General features: G+C 47.2%; 1 pseudogene across 1 annotated transcript; it reads right to left on the minus strand.

The window, feature by feature from the left end:
• Positions 1-3759: 3759 nt before the first annotated feature.
• LOC307180205 (mitochondrial import inner membrane translocase subunit Tim8 A-like) lies at positions 3760-12071 on the minus strand (annotated as a pseudogene). Its single transcript has 2 exons — positions 12046-12071; positions 3760-4089 (listed from the first exon to the last, which is right to left on the minus strand). The product of its transcript is annotated as a mitochondrial import inner membrane translocase subunit Tim8 A-like (transcript).
• Positions 12072-12529: the final 458 nt, after the last annotated feature.

Genomic DNA, 12529 nt, shown 5'->3' on the forward strand with positions numbered 1-12529 from the left:
TAGTCGACTGGGGCTGCCGTCACAAATTATGGTAGACAGGGGGGCATATAAACCACAGACATTTATTCATCACAGTTCTGGAGGCTGGAAGTCTGAGATCCTGGCGGGGCCAGATTTAGCGTCTGGTGAGGCTGCTTCCTGGTTCATAGATGGTGACTCCTCACTGTGTCATCACCTGGAGGAAGGGGCCAGGGAGCTCCCTGGGGTCTCTTTTAGAAGGACACTAATCCCATCCACGGGGGCTGCACCCTCATGACCTCATCACCTCCCCGAGGCTCCACCTCCTGACACCATTCCACTGGGAGTTAGGATTCCACACATGAATGTGGCAGGGGTGGTGACATAGACATTCAATCTATGGCAGTGGGCAAGATGAAGATGGTGACTCTCACCCCAAGACTAGGAGCCTCCCAAAGACAAAATCTTCGATGAAAGGATCAGGAAACAGAAATCCCAGAGACCAGGGTGGGGAGCTCTCCTGGTTGTTAAGGGTGTACAGTGGGTGTCAGGGTGTCAGGAATGGAGGAACAGCCCCGTTCTCTGTGAGGCCGCAGGGACCCCATCTCCTCCTTTCTCTTTGTGTGTGGGTGCTGAGTGCTGAATCATCAGCCCGGGGCATCTCAGAAAAGATGTGCAGAAACATTAAAAAAGAAAGCCTTCCCACCTCACAGCCCCTGCTCTTTTCTCCAGCTCCTTGGAAAGCTCCTGTCCAAACCGAGTCTTCCTGTTCGTCCTGTTTCCCTCTCACACCAGGCACACGCCTTCCTTTATTCTCGAGATATAAATCCCGCCCGATCCAGGACACTGGCCATCAGCCTTTATTTGCAGTGAACCCTCCGCTTTGACTAATGATATTCAGCAAAAGGCTGGAGATTCTACAGAACACGTGTTTCAAATTGAACAGCAAAGGTAGAGGTTTCTCTGCACTCATAAATAATGAATTTTTCCCCCTAGATCTCAGGAATGGAGGTCTCAAGGAGACTGTAATGCAGTCTCGGACCGGGTACACATGCGGGGTGGGCGCGGCCAGCGAGTGGTGGTACCCGTGTGGGTGGAAGGGTTGGCTGGCAGCCCCGACGAAGGACGTGGGGAGAGGGAAGACAGAGGGGAGGGAAGGAGGCCGAGGGTGTGTGTGCGAGCCGAGGGGAGCCGGCTGGACTGTCTTCTGCTAATGGCAACGCAAATGGCTTTATGGCCCTAATTTACAGAGCACTAATAGTAGTAGAGTCGGGGTAAATCATTTCAATAGCAAGATTTATGCCTTGGGGGCCAAGGACTAATTTCCATAAGGCATTTACAAAATCCATCTTGTCCTCGGAGGCTGTGATAAGTTGATGCCTCCACGGCCCCTGACCCCAGCAGCATCCCCTCTCTGCGCTGGGTGAGTTAGTTTCTTTCTTTCTTGCTTTCTTTTCTTTCTTTCTTTCTTTCTTTTCTTTCTTTCTTTCTTTCTTTCTTTCTTTCTTTCTTTCTTTCTTTCTTTCTTTCTTTCTTTCTTTCTCTTTCTTTCTTTCTTTCTCTTTCTTTCTTTCTTTCTTTCTCTTTCTTTCTTTCTTTTCTTTCTTTCTTTCTTTCTTTCTTTCTTTTCTTTGTTCTTTTTTTTCTTTCTTTCTTTTTCTTTCTCTCCCTTCTCTCTCTGTGTCTACTTCTCTATCTATGTCTATCTATTCTATAATCTATCTACCCATCCATTATATCTACCATCTATCTATCCATCCATCCATTTATTCATCTATCTATCTATCTATTCTATCATTTATCTATGTATCTACCTATTTATCTGCTATCTCTCTACCTATCCATCCATCTATCTTCTCCCTCCCTTCCCTTTCTCCTGGAAGTGAAATCACAGCAGCTGATGGGCATGGCACTGCAGGGGCCATGAGTCGGAGGCACAATGTGCCCCTTTCTCTATGGCCTCGGGGGCAGCTGTTTCCTCCAGGTCCACAGTCCTTGCAGGGTTCCCAGTGGGTCTGATGAGAAGGTGGAGCAGGTAGGCCACCAGAGAGAGGAGCTGGAGCAGCCCTGGGGAAGGTCTCCAACACCCGGCCTCAGCAGCCCAAGGCCGTGCTGGGTGCCTGAGGAATCGGGAGTGGTCCTCGCTCTCATGGAATCTGTAGTGGTCAGGCTGACACGCATACACACATCAGAGGGAGCAGAAGGGAGAGTTGTGTGGGAACAGCGTGTGTTTTCTGAAACAAATTGTGATAGCTAAGCTGAGCCCTTGCGTGTGACCGGCGGGGTTGCTGGAATTGAGGTTGGTCTGGGGAAACCACTTGGGTTGCCCGTCAGTCACTTCTTCTGGGGGTGTCCATGGGGCCCAGGAAGGGGAGCTGGGACTGGGGCCAGCAGGATGGTGTGATGAGGGATAAGGGGAGGGGAGAGAGCTGTGTGCCAGACCACCTCCACGGGAGACCTGCGAGCTGATTCTAAAGGGGATGAACAGTGGAGAACTATGTAAAGAGACCCTCTGGAGGGACCCGAGAAGGGCCCAGGGTGAAGAGCATGCATTTGGGGAAAATAAACCAAACTGTATATGTGAGATGGCAGGCTGTGTGTCACCTGCTAACTCTCAAGAAGAGAATGTGGGAGTACCCATCCTGACCCCTGGGGTGACTCTGCCCCATCGCAAGCTCGTTCAGACCCCTCTCCCAAGAGACGGTGGGTCCGTGTCCTCCTGGAAATGCTCACAGGACCAGCTCAGTCTTTCTGGTTGAGCTTCCTGTTTTGAACAATTATCTGGGATCAAGGACAAGGAACCAGGCAGATGGACATGGATGAAGGAGGCAGTGGCTGCCCAGTTTCCAGGGGGATGCTTGCTTTACCTCCACCCTCTTTCAGTGCCTCTAGTGTATTTGTTTGTTTGTTTTTTCTTGTAGAAGCGTTTACTTCAGTGATTAAAAGAACACAGTCAACGGAAACGATGCTGATTTACATTAAGCATGCACCTCTATGTGAAAGAGCTGCTAGTTTTTGACTGGCCTAAATCTTTATAACTTATTTTTTCATTTAGGCACATCTTTCTATTTTGGGGGGCCCTGATATACAGGGTAAGTTAACTTCTTCCTTGTGGCAGTTTAGTATGAGAATTACGTTCGCTGGCTAGACTCCTTTAACTAAAGGCCTCTAGACTCTAAGGTACCTGTACTAGCTCGAGACTGTACTTTATATAGATATTTAAGCGAATCACAGTATAAAGGAGGGAGATAACCTAGAAAGGTGAAATGTACTGTATGAATAATCCATACATTTTTTTCCAGCACCGATAATCAGACACTAGATAAGGAGGCCTACAGGCAAGTACCAAATTACTCTTTCTCCCACTGCTGCCCTTTCTGAGACACAAAGATGTATATCGATCTCTCCAGAAATCTGAAAGGAACGCACACAAATAACAGATTATTACCTATGTGGTCCCACTATCAAACTATAGAGCAGTTCCACTACTAAAATTGTAGGGAGCAGTTACTGGGACTACGAAGAAAGCATCGTCCCACATACAGTAATACACATCCAGTGGCGTCTTCCATTCATCTGTCAATTGTTTTCCCATGATTAGCATTAAAAAACACAACCCCAGACACATCTGACCCTCAAACCCACCCACACACAAAAATTGGTCTTTGTTCTTTCTCAGATGACAGGATGTCCCAAGAGTGACAGAGGTGGGAGCCGATCCCCCACCTTTTCTTCAACCGTCCCATCAACTGCTCTTCATTTCTTGAACTACCTCCCTTTTCCAAAGAGGTAATGCTGAGGTCAGTCAGAAAGGCTTTCTGAGAAGCCTGGCTTGGACTTCTGGGTCTGTTCCAGTCGATTCAAGATGAATTGGCTTGTATCAATGAAGCGCTCAATGCAGTTCACAAAACAGGCCTCAGCCCAACTGTCCAACTTTGGCCCAGGCTTGTCCGTGCACTTTTCCCAACAAAGTTCCCTCATCTGGTGCACCATCTACTGGAAGCACTGCTTCTGAGTCTCCACCTCGATGAAATGCTGCAGCTGCGGGCAAACGAGCCCAAACCTGCTTTGGAGGAAGACGAGGAGGAATCCACACCAGCGCGGCCCAACTCGCCGACCTTCACATTGCCTCTAGCAGTTTTATTCAGTTGTTAATTTCATAAAGTCTTTGTTTCCGCTTCTTGCCCAAGACAAAAGTGGAGTATTTCAAGGACAGATCAAACTGAGGAGCAATTCTAAATGCCCAATAAGGAGGAGGTTGTGTTGGCGGTGCTGACCTCCAAGTGGTATTTATTCCCAGATAAACTCACAATTAGAAGCAGAGAGAGGGCAATGGTGAGAAAACTGCCCAGATTGGAAGGACTTTTTACGAGAGTTAGCACATAAAAGCCTCCGCAGAAACCTCTAACCTAGAACTCTCTAGTGGAACCAGAAATTTCCTTTAAACAAGTGACTTGCTTACGTACAGCTCAGAACAACATGTCAGTTACTTCACGGGGTGTGCTTTAAAATATATATAGACTCATGGAAAAATCCACTTTTAATAAGTTTTACAACGGTCCTCAGACTGCTTGTTCTAAAATAAGCAATTGTATTAATAACACAACCTTACCAAAATTGCACATCTATCCTCCAGCTGTTCTGTCTGGCAATTGTAGGTGTTCTGTGTTCATGCAATGCATGGGTGCGCGTGCGCGCGCGTGTGTGTGTGTGTAATAGTTATTCATAGCATCTCTTTTCCCCTCTTTTAACATTTTTTTTCCTTGGCTAAGGCAAGTGAAAAATCAAAGTTAAACATGTTCTTCTGCTGTGTCCCTTCTGAGTGGACCCCAAGAACTTGATCAAGTTTGTCATATGCCAAAGATTTCTAATCTCACTTCCCGCTTCACCTCATGCTCTTCCTATAAACCCAAACCCTGCTGTCAGCTCTCTAGGAAATTGAAGAAATGAAATTAATTTAAATGGGCTTTAAGTAGAAACGATGTAGCATTAAGGAGAAGTGTTTACAGAAGTCAGCAGGAATTGGTGAGTGGGTAACACTTTGTTTAAACAGAATGCTCATTTGTATGCAATTAGTTGACGTTATTTTTTCTCCCACTTACGTAAATGTTAAGCAGAAAATCCTTTTGGTGAATGTCTTAATTTCTTTGGGCTGCTATCAAAAAAAATACCACAGACTCGGGGGCTTAAACCACAGATATTTATTTCTCATGGTACTGGAGGCTGGATGTCTAAGGTCCTGCCAAGGGCAGACTTAATGTCTGGTGAGGACTCTGTTCCTGGTTCATAGATGGACGTCCTCTCTGTGTCCTCACCTGGTGGGAGAGGCGTGGGAGCTCTCTGGGGTCCCTTTTATAAGGACACTAATCCCATCCATGGGGACTCCACCCTCATGACCTCGTCACCTCCCAAAGGCCCCACCTCCTGACACCATCACCTTGGAGGATGGGGTTTCAATATATAAATTTTGGGAGGATACACATATTCAATCCATAAATGCAAAGAATGTTTTAAAATATTCACCTTCATCCCTTGGAGCACGCCCGTAGTTTCTCAATCTAATGATGACATGAGCTAATAAACTAGTGATTTAAAGGAAAGTGATTTGAAAGGAAAGGACTTATTGGAAAAATAAAATCCACTGTGGTTCACGTGTCCATTTCTTTTTGAAAGATGTTTTGATTTCAGTAATATTTAGATAAAGAGAGTGCCTGAGAATTAAGGACACAGAATAGTATGTTGATCATAATTTAACATTATTCTGTTTATTTGAAGGGGGTGGGAGCCACGCCACCAGGACTGTCGTCATGTGGTGAACTCTCAGGGTACAGCCCTAAGGCTGTAGGACCAGACCCGTGTGGGTTTATGTTGCTCTGGCCATGCGGGTCCCCTGGTAATTGCTTCTTTCCTTGTGACCTTGTACCTAAGTTCAGGTAACTTGTGCCTGATGGGCTTGGTGTCCTGGTGGGAGACTGGGATTCATAGTCATCATCTTCATGTGGGTGGCAGACTATGAGTGACAATTAAGGTATCACCCTAAAAAGCTATGCTTGGTACCCGCGATGCCCACATCAGAGAGCTCTGTGTACAGCCTCCTCCAGTGCACCCTGGGGACACTGGTAGGGACAGATACATCTCAAGGATTCTCCAGTAAAAACTACTCCCAGAGCCTGTTAAATTGGTTACATACATATTTTCCCATCAAAAGAGTCCAACGTACGAGTGATGTTGTGAACGGAATGTGTGTCCTTCATATGTAGAAGCCCTGACTGTCAGTGGGATGATGTTAGGAGGTAGAGCCTTTGGGAGGTGGTTGGGTTTTGATGAGGTCATGAGGGTGGGGACCCCATGATGGAATCAGCATCCTTATAAGAAGAGGAAGAGATCAGAGCTCTCTCTTCATCGTGTGAGGACACATAGAGAAGGTGGCCGCCTGCAAGCCAGGAAGAGAACACCACCAGGAACTAATGTGCCCACGCCATGATCTCAGACTCCCAGCCTCCAGGACTGTGGGAAATAAGGGTGTTGTTTAAGCCACCCCATCTGTGGCATGTTGTTATTGGCAGACTGAGTGGACAAGCACAAAGTGAGAGAGACATGTAAATACATTGATGTGAAGTTTCAGCTGGAGAGGAGACTTCAAAATCATTCAGTGTTATTGTCCTGGAGCTGCTGTGACATATGACCACAAACGAGTGGCTTAAAACATTGCATATTCATCCTCCCCTATTCCTGGGGACCAGACGTCTGAGGTCCAGGTGTCCCAGGGCTGTGCTCCCTCCAGAGGCTTCAGTGAGGGTCCTTCCCGCCTCTGACAGCTTCTGGGGTCTCCAGGCGTCCCTGGGCTTGTGGCCGCGTCCCTCCTGTCTCTGCCTCCGTCTTCATGTGGCTTCTCCTCTGTGTCTGTGTCTCTCCTCTTCTGTCTCTTAGAAGGACTCTGTCATTGGATTTAGGGTCCATCTGGATAATCCAGGGTACTGTATTAAACATCTTGAGATGTTTAATCACATCTGCAAAGACTTTGCCATATAAGTTCACAGTTTACAGGATTAGAACGTGAGCATTTGGGGGTTATTATTCAGTTCGTCATACCCACCTTCTGGTTCCTATAGGCTCCGTCCTTTAGGGATTGATTCCTGGGAAATCTCTCCCCATCTCTCATGCTCTCCATCAGCTCGAGCCCCCGCAGGTCAGCAAGTTGCTCATGTCTTTACCAGGGACCCTTTGTCTTTTAAACTCTGGGGAACTACATCATGGCTACTGTCTCTTCGACCTCTTGTGTATTTAACCCCAAGTAGCTCTGCCTGCCTTCTGTCATGAATTGGAACCACGGCCCAAGGGAGGACTCGATATTTGACAGTGGTTAACTGGTTCCTGGAGTTTTCGGGACCCACTGCAGTGTCTGAACTGGAGCTGCCTCGATGGTCCACATGGCATCATACCTCCAGCTCCAAAGTGGTCAGCTCTCGGCGTGAACCCCAAATGTGCCACTTCCCAGCTATGAGAGAGTGGGAAAATTACCGTGCCACGTCTCACTTTCTCCATCTCTGAAAGAGGGATTATCATTCTACGAAGTACAGTTATTGAGTGGCTTCCAATAAATAATAAAAGGGAAGAGGGCTTCCCTGGTGGCGCAGTGGTTGAGAGTCCGCCCGCCGATGCAGGGGACACGGGTTCGTGCCCTGGTCCGGGAGGATCCCACATGCCGCGGAGCGGCTGGGCCCGTGAGCCATGGCCGTTGAGCCTGTGTGTCCGGAGCCTCTTGCACCGCAATGGGAGAGGCCACAGCAGTGAGAGGCCCGCGTACCGCAAAAAAAAAAAAAGGGAAGAGCGCTGGAATTTAGTCGGCACGTACGTTTAGGGGACCCACTGCAGCCCAGGCACATGCCAGGCAGATTCAGGGACTCAAGCATCATCGTTTCCAGGACACACATGTTTGCAACAGCACTGGTCACAGTAGCTAAAATGTGGAAGCAAGTCCATCGATGAATGATTAGATAAACAGGATGGGATATATCTAAACAGTGGGATGTGACTCAGCCACGAAAAGGAAGGACATTCTGACACCTGCTACAACGTGGATGAACCCCGAGGACATGATGCTCGGTGAAATAAGCCAGAGAGGAAAGGATAACTCCTGTAGAATTCCACTCATCATTCAGGTGATTCCTGAATTCACCAGAAGTAGGATGGCGGTGCTAAGGGGTAGGGGAGGGGGACGGAGATTTAGGATGCGACGGGCACAGAGTTTCAGTCTGGGGCAATGATAAAGTTCTGGAGAAAGATGGTGGGGGTGGTGGCAGGTGAATGGACTTAATAGCACTCCACTGCGCACTTAAAAAAGGCGAAGGTGGTAAATTGTATGTTGCGTTGTTTTCTCACAGTTAAAGATTACCAGGGGGGGAAAGCATGCATTCCAGGAGAGGGAGAAAGATAACAAAAGTGGAACCCAGTTCATCCATGAGGCAACCCAGGCACTGCTGAGAGTTCTTAAGGGCATCAAATAGGGAAGGTGACCAGTGGTCGGGGGTAGCGGTGGGGTGGGGTGTGCCTAGGAAAGCACACTGGTGTTGAGACAGCGTAGGGGGGTGGCGTCGAGGGCAGACGGGCTCTGGGTGGGGCAGAGCCCCAGGGCCATGGCGGAGGCATGGAGCTCATTTTAAGGGAGATTTGGGGACTGTGCCTGGTGTTGACTTGTGCAGCTTTGGGGGCATTTTCCAAAACGCTTGTCATTCCTTTTTCTTCTAAAAGGGCAAGCCTGGGCCACGTCCCACAGATTGGCAAAACTGGGTCATGACAGGTGGTTCCCTGACCGGCAGGTAGGGTTTTGTTTAAGGTAAAATCAGCTTACATCTGGGGCATGGTCCTCACAATTGGACGTGTCCTTTCTATACGATTAAATACGTAGGACATAAGACATGGTTGCCTTAAACATTAATTTCTATTCCTTCTGCAGGCTGGGGACGGGGAGAGGAGAAAAGTGTGGACCTGCAGTACTTGGAGCAGAATGTGCATTCAATACAAGAGAATCGTCCTGGACTATCTCTTCAGCGAGGGGAGAGCGGGGAGGTGGGCGTGTGTCCACGTGTGGTGGATGAGTCACCGTGATGCGTGTGTGCAGAAGTGTTCCTGGATCACAGCCCCATTTATTCAATTAAGGTGGCAGGTGAAGCTCGCAGGAATAAAGGATCATTTTTTATGCTGTTTACACATTAGGGGGTCTCCGGGGACTACTTACATGGGGGCTATAAATGCATCAGGCACGGCGTGTAACCTCGGATGATTGGAGTGTTTCTGAGCAGACGTGGGTTAATTGATTTCTAATGGAATATTCACGGGCACTTGGGCTGGGAGCCTTGCCCGCCACCCTCGCCAAGTACAGGGAGGCCGTGTTGCAGAGATCAGGAAATTAAATCAAACACGCCTTTCCTACAGATGATTCAATTCTTTGTTTTCATGGCAAGGACCGTAGCTGTGGGGGTCCTTGGGATCCAGCCCTTTTGTGGGCTATGACATACGTCCCTGTGTTTCCAAACGTGCTCTGAAATTTCCAGGTAGATATCCAAGCATTCCTCTCTCACACAAGTAGGCAATTTTATGGAATTAAAACATGGTGAAATGTCTAAATAGAACTCACCTGGAAAAAGAATTCAGGTTATTTATTGTATTTTCCTGTCTTGGAGTTTCCCGATGGTTGAAGCAGGTGACAAGGATACATCCAATTCACATTTCCTTGGGCCAGCTGATGACGTCAATATTTTCTTCTGCCAAGGCTTCCTATTGATGATAATTAGGCATAACACTTGTTTGTACATTTCTAGCTATTGTCTCATTGCCACCCGTAATGCCGCACAGGAGTCACATTGCCAGAAAATACACGGTAGGAGCAAAAGGGAAGACAGGTTGTATTAGCCAGGGTACTCCTGGGAAACAGAGCCAACAGAACTATGTATCTATCTGTCTGTCTATCCATCATCTATGCATCTATCTGTGTATCTATGTATCTATCTTTTATCTATCTCTCATCTATCTATCTGCTGTTTATCTGTCTATATCCATAGCCTAGAGAGAGGGAAAGAGATTGTTATAAGGAACTGACTCACATGACTGTGAGGGCTAGAAGTCCAAAATCTCTGGGGTAGTACCTCAGGCTCGAGACCCAGGGAAGAGCCGATGTTGTAGCTGACGTCTGAAGGCCATCTGTGCAGAATTCTCTCTTGCTCTAGGATATCAATGTTTTTGCTCCAGTCAGGCCATCAACTGATGAGATGAGGCCCACCCACGTTATGGAGAGCAATGTGCGTTACTCAAAGTCCACCGATTTAAATGTGAATCTCATCCTGAAACACCCTCACAGACACATCTGCAGTAATGTCTGGCCACACATCTGGGCACCAAGGTAGACACAAAATTCACCACCACATAGAGGGTTCCATCGTTACAGAAACAGCAACGCTGACTGCTGGCTGACGTTCTAACGCAGATCCTTAGCATCGTACAGAGGATACATCAGAATGTTTTGCAGCTTTGTTAAGCACGAAAGATTTGCCCCTGGCAACTAATCGGATGTTCCCTGTGGAAAAGCCCTTTAAGGCACTGTTAACCCTATTGGCTAAATTTTCTGTGGCGCTTCAGGAATGCCTGAGTATCTGTTCGTTGGGATATTCACACCCTCCACTCCTGCGCCTGCCTCTGTCCCTCTTGGGGGGGAGATAAGTGGGTGGCCCCGGGGACCCAGCTCAGCTACCCCGTGTTGTGGGCACAGCTCCCTGAGGTCCAAGGAGATCAGAGGCCCCAGTCACTTGAGCCGTGGTTCACTTCTTGGTTCTGCAGAATTGGCTTACAATGCCTAGACCGAGGGCTCTTCTGCCATGGATTGAAGATTTCTCCCCTCCTCTTTGGATGGACTGAGGGCTCCTTCACCGTGGACTGGGGACTCCTCCCTGGCAGAGATTCTGTTCTGCTTTCCTCTAATGAACTCCTTACCTTTGGGGCTTTTATTTCTCTATAAATAGACAAAATAAAAAGGTGGTTGAGGAGTACTCACCAAGTTCTGATTCCTGCAACGAGTGCACTTTTATCCAGATCTCCTCCTGGTACGTCTGTCCATCTCTGTGTCTTCGCTGGAGCCCAGTAGCTGCTCACGGAAAGACATAACAACCACAAGTTGCAGGTACTTGTGGCCACGAGGCCAGTGAGTCTCTCCTGTAGCTGAGGAGAGTCTCTCCTGTAGCTGTGTCTGCTGCGTTTTCACTGCTCTCCAATTCTTTCTCTGTCTTTAGGAATCATGCTACTTATGAGAGGACACAGAGTTTGTGTTTTATTCTATTTCTTTTCTCCCTGCCGTGCCCAGGATGTGTTCTAGATATAGTCTGGTTGCAATCAAAGAATAAAGGTATCATGTAGCGGGAGTTACTTCTGGTTCCCTTGTTGAATTTCCTTTCCGAATCTGTTGCTTCTGGGTAAGTCTCTGCATTCTTTGTCTTCTTCTTATCGTTCATACCTTGCACGATATTTCAGTTTGGGAAATGACCACACTTCCCCCAGCAGTTCCACGGTTTCTAAGTACCAGTGAAAGTGGTGCTTTCTCACTTTGTCTGTGGAGCTAAAAAAAATGCTTCTGTCAGATGGATTACATTTCCCTCGAAATACTCATGGGTCTTAAAATGAAGGAAAACACTTTTAAAAAGTAGGCTTTGCCAAGACCAAAATATTTGAATATTTTGAAATAGTTGAATACTTTTTTTTTTTTTTGGCTAAACCCCAAACATCACCTGATGTCACTGCGTCTCTCTGCCAGGTCTGTGTGCTTCTGGCCAACAAAATCAGGGGAGTCCATTTTCACACATTTGCTGTGATGTCAGGTCCCTTCTCATGGGGAAACGGGCGCTCGAAATGCCATTGCTTAAAGGTTTATGCCTTTTAAAATTTGCAGTGAGCTTTGGAGGAACAGGCAAGAGGAATAAGACACCACATCTGGGCGTCCGGCTGAGATCTCAAACCCAGAAAGTCAACCTCTGGGATATCTACGATGTCACCTGCATCCAGGGACATCAGATGGACGCCATGATGAACTGCAGAACTCACCTGGGGTTGAAGATGGGAAAATGCATGGTTACACCCTTACGGAATCTTAATCTGAAAATAGGGCTGATGAGTCTATAAATGCCTCGAACCATCTTGGTGTTAAAGGGCAGCTTGAACCTCCTGTGGCCAAAAAGAAAAAAAAACCCGAACAAAAACCTTTTTTACCTGACCCCAGTGACATGCATCATTGAAATCGAACCTGGATCCCATTGAAAAATTTTACTGATGACTCTTTGGTTTTAAGAAGGCTGATAAAATTTGGGATGGGTCTTGTCTAATCGTTGCTACGTTGTATTTTTGTGTTTATTCCACAAACTCTTTCCAACCAGTTGGCTTCTTTGGACCAAATCGACTGGAGCACTAAATATTTTGACTACAATTTAATGTTATTTGGAAATACAGTGAATTATACCTTTTTCCCCCCCCACCCATTGGAGGTGCAGGGAATTGCTAAGACACCACAGTTAGTGGTACTTTTTCTGCA

The sequence above is a fragment of the Stenella coeruleoalba genome (genome assembly GCF_951394435.1).
Source record: "Stenella coeruleoalba genome assembly, chromosome: X".
NCBI lineage: Eukaryota > Metazoa > Chordata > Mammalia > Artiodactyla > Delphinidae > Stenella > Stenella coeruleoalba.